Genomic DNA, 12764 nt, shown 5'->3' with positions numbered 1-12764 from the left:
CAGACTGTAAAGAATCTGCCTGCAGTGTGGGAGACCTGGGTTTGATCTCTGGGTTGGGAAGATCCCCTGGCAACCCACACCAGTATTCTTGCCTGGAGAATCCCCATGGACAGAGGAGCCTGGCAGGTTACAGTCCATGGGCTCGCAGAGTCAGACATGACTGAATGACTAAGCACAGCACCATAAGTAATTCTAAGTGACTTAGGTCATTGCTATACAGATATAATTAGGTGGGTATAGCATTGCTTTTAACAGCTGTGCTTATGCTTAGTCTCTCAGTCATGTCTGACTCTTTATGACCCCATGGACTGTAGCTCACCCGGCTCCTCTGTCCATGGGGATTCTCTAGGCAAGAATACTGGAGTGGGTTACCATACCCAGGATGTTTTAAATCTGAAGGTTTTAAGCACTGGAGCTTCCCAGGTAGCTCAAGTGGTCAAGAATTTGCCTGCCCATGCAGGAGCGGCAGGAGAGACAGGATTGATCCCTGGGTCAGGAAGATCCCCTGGAGGAGGAAATGGCAACTCACTCCAATATTCTTGCCTGGAGAATCCCATGGACAGAGGAGCCTCGTGGGCTACAGTCCACGGGGTCGCAACAGAGTCAGGCACAGCTGAAGCGACTGGGCAGGCACATGCTTCAAGTAACATGTGTTGTACCTCGTCACCAAGACTAGACTGAACCTGCCCAAAGGGTTCCAGACACTGGGAGCTGTTTGCTCACCACTGCACCCCCTCTTGCTAACAGAGCTTGATGAATGTTTATGAAATGGATAAATAGATACCAGGCAGCTTATATGCAGACTATGAGTTGCAGGTGAGGAAGTAAGAATAGACCAATGTTCGGTTTCACTCATGAGTGGCCAACACTCTGCTCTCTGGGGTGGGTGGAAAGTGTTTAAGGGACTCATTGATTAACTCCTGCCCCCTTTTGGTTGGTGACCTAATCAAGTGTTGGGGAGTTGTCAGTGCATTTTCTCCAGTAGATGTTTGAAGCACTCAATATATACTTTTCTTACCAAATCTTATTGATGCCATGAAGATCTGGTTGTTAGGAACCTGTGGCAGATGTATGAATATTATCTGGTTTTCTCACTTGTCTGTCTTGTAAAGTAGCGGAGGGTCACAGTTACCCATGTATTAGGGTCTCCCCTGGACTTTGTTATAAGTACCTACTTTTCTTGTATGTCCCTATTTCTAACCAGCTCTGTGGGTGATTCTGAGGCACAAAGAAGTGTGAGAACCACTGGCCTGGTGGCTGTACACATTTTGCCTCCTAAGAAAATGTTTTTGCATGACCATCTTGCATGTTACACTTGTGTAACAAACAACATATTATATACATTTTTAATTTGCATTACATGAGAGCATTTAATTTGCATTACACAAGAACATTAAATGAGCATTAAATGTGCATTAATTTGCATTATACGAGAGCGTTAAAGGAGTATAAATGTGCTGTATGACTCCCAGTTTACAAAAGAGGAAAATGATGAAGTCCATCTTCTTTCTCTAAAATACACTGGTATTTCTGTTGTGCATCTTGTGCATGTAGTTTTGGTACAGCCTTTGTCATTAATTAGTTTTGTTATTTGCTTCTCTACACATCAGCTGCTCCACTTACAAATAACTTGAAGGTGGTCTGGAGTGAAGCAGTGGGGAAAGGGGAGCCTGAGATTAGATGGGGAGTGGGCTAGTTTTTTAATTGTTCTTGACTGAAAGAATACCATTGACAGGCAGGACACAGCTTTTTGACTCATTTCTCAAGTTAAAAAAAATGCAAATTCTTCCTTTTTCTATGACAACAAGAACAACAAAAACCTATGTCAACCGATGGTTGACATTTATCGAGCACTCATTTCAGGGCAGCTGTGGTGCTGAGAGCTTTACATTCTTTGTTGACTCCTCATAACAACCTCATGAGTCAGACATCATCATTGGTGCTGTTTGCAGAAGTTGAAACTGATGCTTAAAGAAGCTCAGTAGTTGCCTAAAGATACAGTCTAAGTGGGAGAGCAGTGGGCTGTCTCCAGAGGATTTAACCACCAAGGTGGTTTGTAAGGCCCTGATCCTTGACCAAAGCAGGATGCCTCCAGGAGGCATCACTGAGTACAAGCAACTGGGTGAATCTCATTATGGGGCTTCCTGGGACCTATGTAGGGCTTCCCTGGTGGCTCAGATGGTCAGGAGTCTACTCGCACTTCAGGAGATCCAGGTTCAGTCACTGGGTTGAAAAGATCCCCTGGAGAAGGAAATGGCAACCCACTCCAGTACTCTTGCCTAGAAAATCCCGTGGACGGAGGAGCCTGGAAGGCTACAGTCCATGGGGTGGCAAAGAGTTGGACATGACTAAACGACTTCACTTTCTTTGGGGCCTATGTGAATTTATTAAGAAGAGAAAGGCTTCATGAATTGCTGTATTTTAACTGTTATTTTAGGCAAATTTCTTGCATAGCTGAGACCAGAATTGAGAGAATTTTACCTAAAATTTCCAAAGCTTCCTTCTATTCCAAAAGTCCCCATAGTTTCCTAAATGAAAGGAAAAAAAAAAAAAAAAGGTTAAGTAAATAACATACTTCCTCAAACTTTAGCCTTTTTAATCTGTTCCTGACTAGTAGGCTGTCTAATCACCCGGAACTTTAGAGCTATTATCTAAACAATCCACATTCTGACTCCAGTAGTTTTCAAAGTTGGGAGAGTATTGATAACCTTTTGATTCAGGAAGGAAATCTTAGAATTTCTATTTTTAACTGATCCTTCAGAAAGTTTATTTTCACACATAAGACATAATGTAGTCATATGTATGTTAAATCAATGACTAAATAAACAAATGTTTATTATGTGTATTCAAAAATGTTGGAGACAACCAATTTAGTCATTATTCTTTTCTATTTTTTTAATTTAATTTTTATTTTATATTGGAGTGTCAGGTGTGACTGAGCAACTAATGCACACATACATAGTTGATTTACAATATTGTGTTAGTTTCAGGTATACAGCAAAGTGATCCCATTATACATATAATATATATCTATTCTTTTTCAGATTCTTTTCCCATTGATTATTATAGACTATTGAATAGAATTCCCTGTGCTATACAGTAGGTCCTTGTTGATTATCTATTTTATATATAGTAGGGTCTGTATGTCGATTCGAAACTCCTAATTTATCCCCTACCCCCACCACCTTTCCTCTGCATGAAGCTGGTTTTCTCTGTGGATAGAAGTACAGTCTGTGTTCCACTTATCTATTGCTAGCTAACAAACTACCCCCCAAACTGGTAGTTTAAAATGATATTAATATTTACGTTTCTCACAAAGCTGATGTGTGGGCAGGGCTCAGTGGTACCGGCTTGTGTCTGCTCCATCAGGATGGCTTGCAAGCTGGGCTGGAGGCTGTGCTCTTACAGGCCTGGCCACTGATACTGCCTGGGGTCTGAGAAGACTCAAACACTTGCAGACAAAAACAACTGGGGCTTCTTGGTTCCTCTCTGTTTTCCTCATTGGTCTCTCCATGTGACCTCTCCAGTGTGGCAACTTCAGCTTATCTGGACTTTTGACAGAGCCACTCATGGTGCCCACAGGGCGTGTCCCAAGGGAGAGAGCCGGGAGGGAGCCCAGTGACCTTTTCTAACCTAGCCTCTAAAGTCCTGAAGTCATCCAGGGTCACTTCTGCCACACTTTACTTTTTAGGAGTAACTTTTGGGAATCAGACTTCATTTTTTGATGGGCGGAGTGTCAAAAGCTTTATAAACTTCTACACTTTCCTTAACTTGATGGGGATGGTGAAAGACCAGTAAGGTGAATGGATATCATCTAATGAAATCTGGACATTAAGCTGCAGCCTGGATGTGAACCAGAGGGGCTGAGTTGAGTGGATTCCAGACTGAGTGGATTCAACCCACCTGTCCCGGTTGCCTTCCTGCATCTCTACCTCAGCGCCCGCATAGGCCCTGGGAAACTCCACCAGGCTTCTAGCCTGGTCCAGAAGTATTTGAAAAGGCATTTGGAGGTGGGGATAGAAAAAATATCAAGAATAGACTAGATGACACCCCATGAAGGGGAAAGAAGACGGGATTCCATTTTTCTATTCAGGTAGGTCTGAGAGAAGGGGTTGAGGGTCCTCCCGCCAAACTATCATGCATGTCAAAATGTCATCACTGATATGTGTGTTATTAAAAAAAAATGCATATTCCTTCCTTCAAAAGGTCATGTCAGTCATAGGTATGTATGCCTATAAAAAATATGTATGTATGTGTGCCTGCTCAGTTGTGTCCAACTCTTTGCCACCCCATGGACTCCTCTGTCCACCCACCAGGATCCTCTGTCCATGGGATTTCCCAGACTGGAATACTGGAGTGGGTTGCCATTTCCTCTTTCAGGGATGCAATCTTTATTTCCTGTGTCTCTTGTTTTGACAGGCAGATTCTTTACTACTGAAGCACCTGGGAAGCCAAAAAATTTGTATACTTTCTATCAAAAGGTTATTTCAGTAACAGATGTGTGTTCTAATGAAACTGTGTACTTTTGCTATAAGCATTTCCTTTCTGTAGGTTAGTTGATATTACTGAAACAAAAGTATAGCCAATGAACATTTAAAGTCACTTTCTTTTCTGCTCTTCACAACCCTTCTTTTTTTTTCCTCCTATTATTAATGTCTTTTTTTTAATGTGGTATATCTGTTACAATTGATGAGTCAGTTTCAATACATTGTTTTTATACTTTGTATTGTCTTGACAAATGTATAATGATACGTAATGTAGTATCATACAGAAGTGTTATTGCCTTAAAAATGTCCTGTGTTCCATCTGTTCATGGCTTCATTACCCTCAAACCTCTGACAACCAGTGATCTTTTTGCCATCTCCATAATATTGCCTTTTCCAGAATGTCACATGTTTGGAATCATATGGCAGTAGCTTTTTTAGACTATCTTCATTCACTTATCTATATGCATTTAAGCTTATTCCATGTCTTTTCGTGGCTTGATAGCTCATTGCGTTTTATCACTGAATAATATTCTATTGTACACGTACACTGGTTTGGTTATTCATTCACCCATTTGTGAATCTTGGTTGCTTCCAATTTTTGGCAATTATGAATAAGCTACTATAAACATTTGTGGACAGGTTTTTCTATGGACATAAACTTTCAACTCATTTAGGTACATGCCAAGGAGTGCTATTGCTTGATTATATAAAAAGGGTATTTTCAGTTTTGTAAGAAACTGTCAAAATGTTTTCCAAAGTGGTTGTGCCATTTTGCATTCCCACCAGCAATGAATGAGAATTCCTATTTCTCAACATTCTCAACCAGCATTTGGTGTTCTCAGTGTTTTGGATTTCAGTCATTATAACAGTTGTATAGTGCTATTTCATTATTTTAATTGAAGTCCCCTAAGGATATATGATGTAAGTATATTTGTGTTTGCTTCTTTGCCACCTGTACATCTTCTTTGGTGAGGTTCCCAACACTTCTGATAAAATAAATTTATAACAAGTATTTGAGTAAAATCTCTTTTCTATAAATAATAAAACACTATAAAAGAATTCCTTCTTGATAACCTACTCCATTGAGGTGACTGAGGTTAAGTGCTTTGATTTGTGTAATTTTCATTTAATTCTTAATTTCTAAGAATATGTTTGTTCCTGAAATTATGCTAAATTCTGGGCTAAAGTCTAATAATGGCTTACTTTCACTTTGGATTAAGTAGCTTAAAAGAAGGCATAGAAGAATGAAGAAATTTGGAAGTTGTTCAAAGGAAAGTCTTAAAGATGATTAAAGAGTTGAGACATAAGACCCAAGAAAGTATAATTTATTGAGATTATTCAACTTTTTCTTGATGTTTGCTTATTAGATTTTTATTCACTTATTTTTTAATTAGAGGATAATTGGCTTACAATATTGTGTAGGTTTCTGCCATACATCAGCATGAATCATCCATAGGTATACATATGTCACCTCCCTCTAGAACCTCCGTCCCACTGCCCACCCCATCTCATTTCTCTAGGTTGTCACAGAGTACTGGGTTTGAGCTCCCTGAATCATATAGCAAATTCCCACTGGCTATCTATTTTAAATATGGTAATGTATATGTTTCAGTACTGCACTCTCAATTCATTCCACCCTCTCCTTCCCCCACTGTGTCCATAAGTCTGATCTCTATATCTGTATCTCCATTGCTGCCCTGCAAATAGGTTCATCATGTGAAGACTTAATTTGCGGGGGCGGGGGGGGGAGCTTCAAAATCACTGCAGATGGTGACTGCAGCCATTAAATTAAAAGATGCTTGTTCCTTGGAAGAAAAGTTATGAACAACCTAGATAGCATATTAAAAAGCAGAGACATTACTTTGCCAACAAAGGTCCATCTAGTCAAGCTATGGTTTTTCCAATAGTCATGTATGGATGTGAGAGTTGGACTCTAAAGAAAGCTAAGCGCTGAAGAATTGATGCTTTTGAACTGTGGTGTTGAAGAGATTCTTGAGAGTCCCTTGGACTGCAAGGAGATCCAACCAGTGAATCCTAAAGGAAATCAGTCCTGAATATTCATTGGAAGGACTGATGTTGAAGCTGAAACTCCACTACTCTGGCCACCTAATGTGAAGAACTGACTCATTAGAAAAGACTCTGCTGCTGGAAAAGATTGAAGCAGGAGAAGGAGACAACAGAGGATGAGATGGTTAGATGGCATCACTGACTCAATGGACATGAGTTTGAGGAGGCGACAGGAGTTGGTGATAGACAGGAAAGCCTGGTGTGCTGCAGTCCATGGGGTTACAAAGAGTCAGACATGACTGAGCAACTGAACTGACTGACTGAACTGAAATAGGTTCATCAGTATGATCTTTCTAGTTTCCATATAATTTCTGACTTTTTAAACTCTTTATAATAGGCTCTAAGTTCATCTACCTCATTAGAACTGACTCAAATGTATTTCTTTTTATGGGTAGTATTGCACTGTATATATGTACAACTTCTTTATCCATTCATCTGTTGATGGACGCCTAGGTTGCTTCCATGTTATAACTATTGTAAATATTGCTGCAATGAGCATTGGGGTACATGTGTCTTTTTCAATTATGATTTCTTCATGGTATATGCCCAGTAGTGGGATTGTTGGGTCATGTGGTAGTTTTTTTAAGGAATAAATAAAAGGGATCCAGATTGAAAAAGTATTAATACTCTTACTGTTGCATATGGCATGATATTCTATGTAGAAAACCTTAAAGAAAGATGCAACCAGAAAATTGCTAGAGCTAATCAATGAGTATAGTAAATTCATAGGATATAAAATTAATACACAGAAATCCCTAGCATTCCTATACACTGAAAAATCAGAAAGAGAAATTAAGAAAATAATCCCATTCACCATTGCAGCAAAAAGAATAAAATACCAAGGAATAATACTACCTAAAGATACAGAAGACCTGTATGCAAAAATTTATAAGACACTGATGAAAGAAATCAAAGGTGACACAAACAGATGGAGAGATATACCATGTTCTTGGAATGGAAGAATCAATACTATGAAAATTACTCTTCTGTCCAAAGCAATCTATTGATTCAGTGCAATCTTTATTAAACTATAAATGGTATTTTTCACAGAACTAGAACAAATAATGTCACAATTTGCATGAAAACACAAAATACCCTGAATGGCCAAAGCAATCTTGAGAAAGAAGAATGGAGCTTATCCATTCTTAACCAGAAAGCAACTTTCCTGACTTCAGGCTATACCACAAAGCTACAGTCGTCAAGACAGTATGGTACTGGCACAGAAACAGAAATATAGACCAATGGAACAAGATAGAAAGCTCAGAGATAAAATCCATGCACGTATGGGCAGTTTATCACTGATAAAGGAGGCAATAACATACAATGGAGAAAAGACAATGTCTTCAGTGAATGATGCTGGGAGAATTGGACAGCTATAATGTAAAACAATGAACTTAGAACACTTCCTAACATGATATACAAAGATAAACTTAAAATGGAGGAAAGACCTAACTGTAAGACCAGAAACTATAAATCTCTTAGAGGAAAACATAGGCAGAACACTCTTTGACATAAAGCACAGCAAGATTCTCTATTACCCACTTTCTAGATTAATGGAAATAAAAAATAAACAAATGAGACCTAATTAAACTCAAAAACTTTTATACAGCAAAGGAAACTATAACTAAGGTGAAAAGACAGAGTTGGGAGAAAATAATAGCAGGTGAAACAACTGATAAATGACTGATCTCCAAAATATATAAGCAGCTCATGCAGCTCAACACCAGATGGTCAATACTGAAATCAGATTTATTATATTCTTTGCAGCCGAAGATGGAGAAACTCTATACAGTCAACAAAACAAGACTTAGATTTGACTGTGGCTCAGATCATGAGCTCCTAATTGCAAAATTCAGGCTTAAATTGAAGACAGTAGGGAAGCCACAGCGTCATTTAGGTATGGCCTAAATCAAATCCCTTATGATTATACAATGGAGGTAATGAAAAGATTCAAGGGATTAGATCTGGTAGACAGAGTGACTGAAGAACTATGGACAGAGGTTCGTAATGTTGTAGAGGAGGTGGTGACCAAAACTATCCCCAAGAAAAAGAAATGCAAGAAGTCAAAGTAGTTGTCTGAAGAGGTCTTATGAATGACTGAGAAGAGAAGCAAAAGGCAAAGGAGAAAGGGAAAGATATACACAACTGAATGCAGAATTCTGGAAAATAGCAAGGAGATAAGATAACCTTCTTAAGTGAATAATGCAAAGAAATAAAGGAAAACAATAGACTGGAAAAGACTATACATCTCTTCAAGAAAATTGCAAATAGCAAGGGAACATTTCATGCAAAATTGGGCACAATAAAGGACAGAAACAGCAAGAACCTAACAGAGTCAGAAGATACCAAGAAAGAGGTGGCAAGAATACACAGAAGAACTATACAAGAAAGGTCTTAATGACTTGGATAAACAAAATGGTGTGGTCATTCATCTAGAGCCAGATATCCTGGAGTGTGAAGTCAAGTGGGCATTACTACTAACAAAATTAGTGGAGGTGATGAAATTCCAGTGGAGCTATTTCAGATCCTAAAAGATGATGCTCTTAGAGTGTTTCACTCAATATGTCAGCATATTTGAAAAACTGAAGAGTGGCCACAGGACTGGAAAAGGTTAATTTTCATTCCAATCTCAAAGAAAATCAATGCCAAAGAATGTTCAAACTACTGTATAATTGCACTCATTTCACATGCTAGCAGGGTAATGCTCAAAATCCTTCCTTCAAGCTAGGCTTTAGCAGTATGTGAACAGAGAACTTCCAGATGTACAAGCTGGATTTAGAAAAGGCAAAGGAACCAAAGATCAAATTGCCAACATCTGTCGAATCATAGAAAAAGCAAGGGATTCCTAAAAACCCATCTACTTCTGCTTCATGACTACACTAAAGCCTTTGACTATGAGGATCACAAGAAACTATAGAAAATTCTTAAAGAGATGGGAATACCAGCCCACCTCACCTGCCTCTTGAGAAATCTGTATGCAGGTGAGGAAGCAACAGTTAGAACCAGACATGGAATAATGAACTGGTTTGAAACTGGGAAAGGAGGACTACAAGGCTGTATATTGTCACCCTGCTTATTTAACTTCTATGCAGAGTCAGTTCAGTTCAGTCACTCAGTTGTGTCCGACTCTGTGACCCCATGGACTGCAGCACACCAGGCCTGCCTGTCCTTCACCAACTCCTGGAGTTTACTCAAACTCATGTCCATCAAGTTGGTGATGCCATCCAACCATCTCATCCTCTGTTGTCCCCTTCTCATCCTGCCTTCAATCTTCCCCAGTATCAGGGTCTTTTCCAGTGACTCAGTTCTTTGCATCAGGTGGCCAAAGTATTGGAGTTTCAGCTTCAGCATCAGTCCTTCCAGTGAATATTCAGGACTGATTTCCTTTAGGATGGACTGGATCTCCTTGCAGTCCTAGGGACTCTCAAGAATCTCTCCAACACCACAGTTCAAAAGCATCATTTCTGTAGTGTTCAGCTTTCTTTATAGTCCAACTCTCACATCTGTACATGGCTACTAGAAAAACCATAGCTTGGACTGATGGCAAAGTAATGCAGGGTACATCATGCAAAATGCCAGACTGGATGAATCACTAGCTAAAATCAAGATTGCAGGGAGAAAATTCAGTCACCTCAGATATGCAGATGATACTACTCTAATGGCAGAAAGTGAAGAGGAACTGAAGAGCCTATTTATGAAGATGAAAGAGGAGAGGGAAAAAGCTGGTTTAAAACTCAACATTCAAAAAACTAAGATCATGGCATCTTGTTCCATCACTTCATGGCAAATAACTGGAAAAAAGTAGAAACAGTGGCAGATTTTATTTTCTTGTGCTCAAAAATCACTGTGGATTTTTTAAAAAATATAAATTTTCATTAAAAAGCAGAGATATCACTTTGCTGACAAAGGTCTGTATTTTCAAAACTTTTTTTTATTTTTATAATAGTCATGTACAGATATGTGTTTGACTATAAAGAAGGCTAAGCACCAAATAATTGATGCTTTTGAATTGTGGTGCTGGAGAAGACTCTTGAAAGTCCCTTGGACAGCATGTAGATCAAACCAGTCAACCCTAAAGGAAATCAACCCTGAATATTCATTGGAAGGACTGATGCTGAAGCTCAAGCTCCAGTACTTTGGCCACCTAATGCAAAGAGTTGACTCACTGGAAAAGACCTTGGTGCTGGGAAAGATTAAAGGCAGGAAGAGAAGAGGGCAACAGAGGATGAGATGGTTAGATGGTGTCACCGATTCAATGGACGTGAATCTGAGCAAACTCTGGGAGATGATGAAGGACAGGGAAGCCTGGCTTGCTGCAGTCCATGGGGTCACAACGAGTTGGACATGATGTAATAACTGAACAACAACAGCATGCAGCTCAATACCAGAAAAAAAAAAAAAAAAACCCGATCAAAATGTGGCTGGAAAGCCTAAGCAGACATTTCTCCAAAGAAGACATATAGGTGGCCAACAAACCCATCAAAAGATGCTCAACATCTCTCATTATTAGAGAAATGTTATTCAAAACTGCCATGAGGTAATCTCTTCACATTGGTCAGAATGGCCATCATCAAAAAATCTTCAAACAATAAATGCTGGAGAGAGTGTGGAGTAAAGGGAACCCTCTTGCGTTTGTGGGAATATAAACTGCTACAGCCCCTCTGGAGAATGGTATAGAGATTATTCAACTTTGACAATCGGTGTTTGAAGGGAAGACTCACTCTGATTTATGCTGACCAGAACCCTCCCCTGTGGCTCACTCTATACACTAAACAATCACTATGCCAAATGATGCCATAATTGAAATTCTGAGTTAGTGAAAATGTCTGTAACGGTTTTGATTCTATTTCTGCCCTGTGCCACCAAGTTTAAACTTCACTAAATGTAATTTTAGTGCTTTCTAATACTTTGAATATGGGTAATCCATAGGACCCTTATTCTCAGACCAAGCCAGAAAACAGAGGTTTTTATTTATTTATTTATATTTTAACAGGAATTTTACATCCTGTTAAAATTCTTTAACAGGAAGGTGCCTTGCTGTTCATCTCCATCCTATTGAGTAGGGAGCTTAATTTTTGTTAGTTTTAGTGGAAAAAAACAGTCTCAAAAAGTCAAATTTATAATTAATAATTACAGGCTAGTTGTTAAATAATTTTCTTTAGTCATGTTAATTGATTTTTCTCTCCCTAGAATGACAAATATTATGGTACCTTAAGATGCTGAAGATAGAAGTGCTATGTGTATTTCTTTGGAATCTACAATCTATGAATTTTCTCTTTTTTAAAAGTTGTTTTTTCATTGATCTTAAGGATTTTTCAGTATTCTACTATAGAATTAAAACTCCTGTGTGGTTTATATGCGTAAAAGACAAATTTAGTACTGTTCTGTTTGAAGAGAATTTGTTACATAATTATGTTTCCTAATTACTACATTAGGAAACATTCTCTTAGGGACTTTTTCCGGTAATTGATCAGTTCAGTATTTATTTTGATAAAGGTAACTGTTACATCAGTGCTTGACCTGTGTTGTGTAACACACATTTTTGCCCTAGATAAATTTTATCTCTGTTGTCAATGCATTGCACACAGAAAAGACCATAGACCCTCCTTTTCTTCTTGTAAATCAGTTCACTTTTGTGTATTTCTGATTGTATTTTTAAATTGATTCAACAGTGGGAGAAATTTTTAATTGGATTTTAAGACTATTCCATCTAACTATGGTAGAAAGGCATTTACGTATGGTATCTTGAGTTTATCTTGTAGGTCCAGATTTTGTAATTCTTAGAGTGTTACAGTCTGATAAATTTGATACCTTTACATCCCTCAGAATGCCCTACAAGTAGATGTAAGGGTTATTCTCAGTACAAATGTTGGATGTTTGTATTTGCTTCACTGGGATGCATTTAAAAGGAAATATACCAGTACCTAATGCAGGCACCTTAGCAGTTTATAAGCTACTGTAAAAAAAATGTGGAGATTTCACAAACCATGAATACATATGTCATGTTCCTCGAATGCTTAGCTAAGAGTTTTTTTTTTTTTTTAGTTCACTATATAAAACGTGTTTCCTTTTATTTGTTTTCAGTTCCTTTTAAAATTATTTGGGTTGAATTCATTAATGATTAGTGTCCTCTTTTTTATAGACTGTCATGGTCATGGGGTATCCTAAGTTTGGTAAACATTTAAACTAGGATGCCAAGTAGAACAATTG

Source organism: Bos javanicus, chromosome 9 (assembly GCF_032452875.1).
Source record: "Bos javanicus breed banteng chromosome 9, ARS-OSU_banteng_1.0, whole genome shotgun sequence".
Lineage (NCBI taxonomy): Eukaryota > Metazoa > Chordata > Mammalia > Artiodactyla > Bovidae > Bos > Bos javanicus.
Note: the sequence above shows the minus strand (reverse complement) of the source record.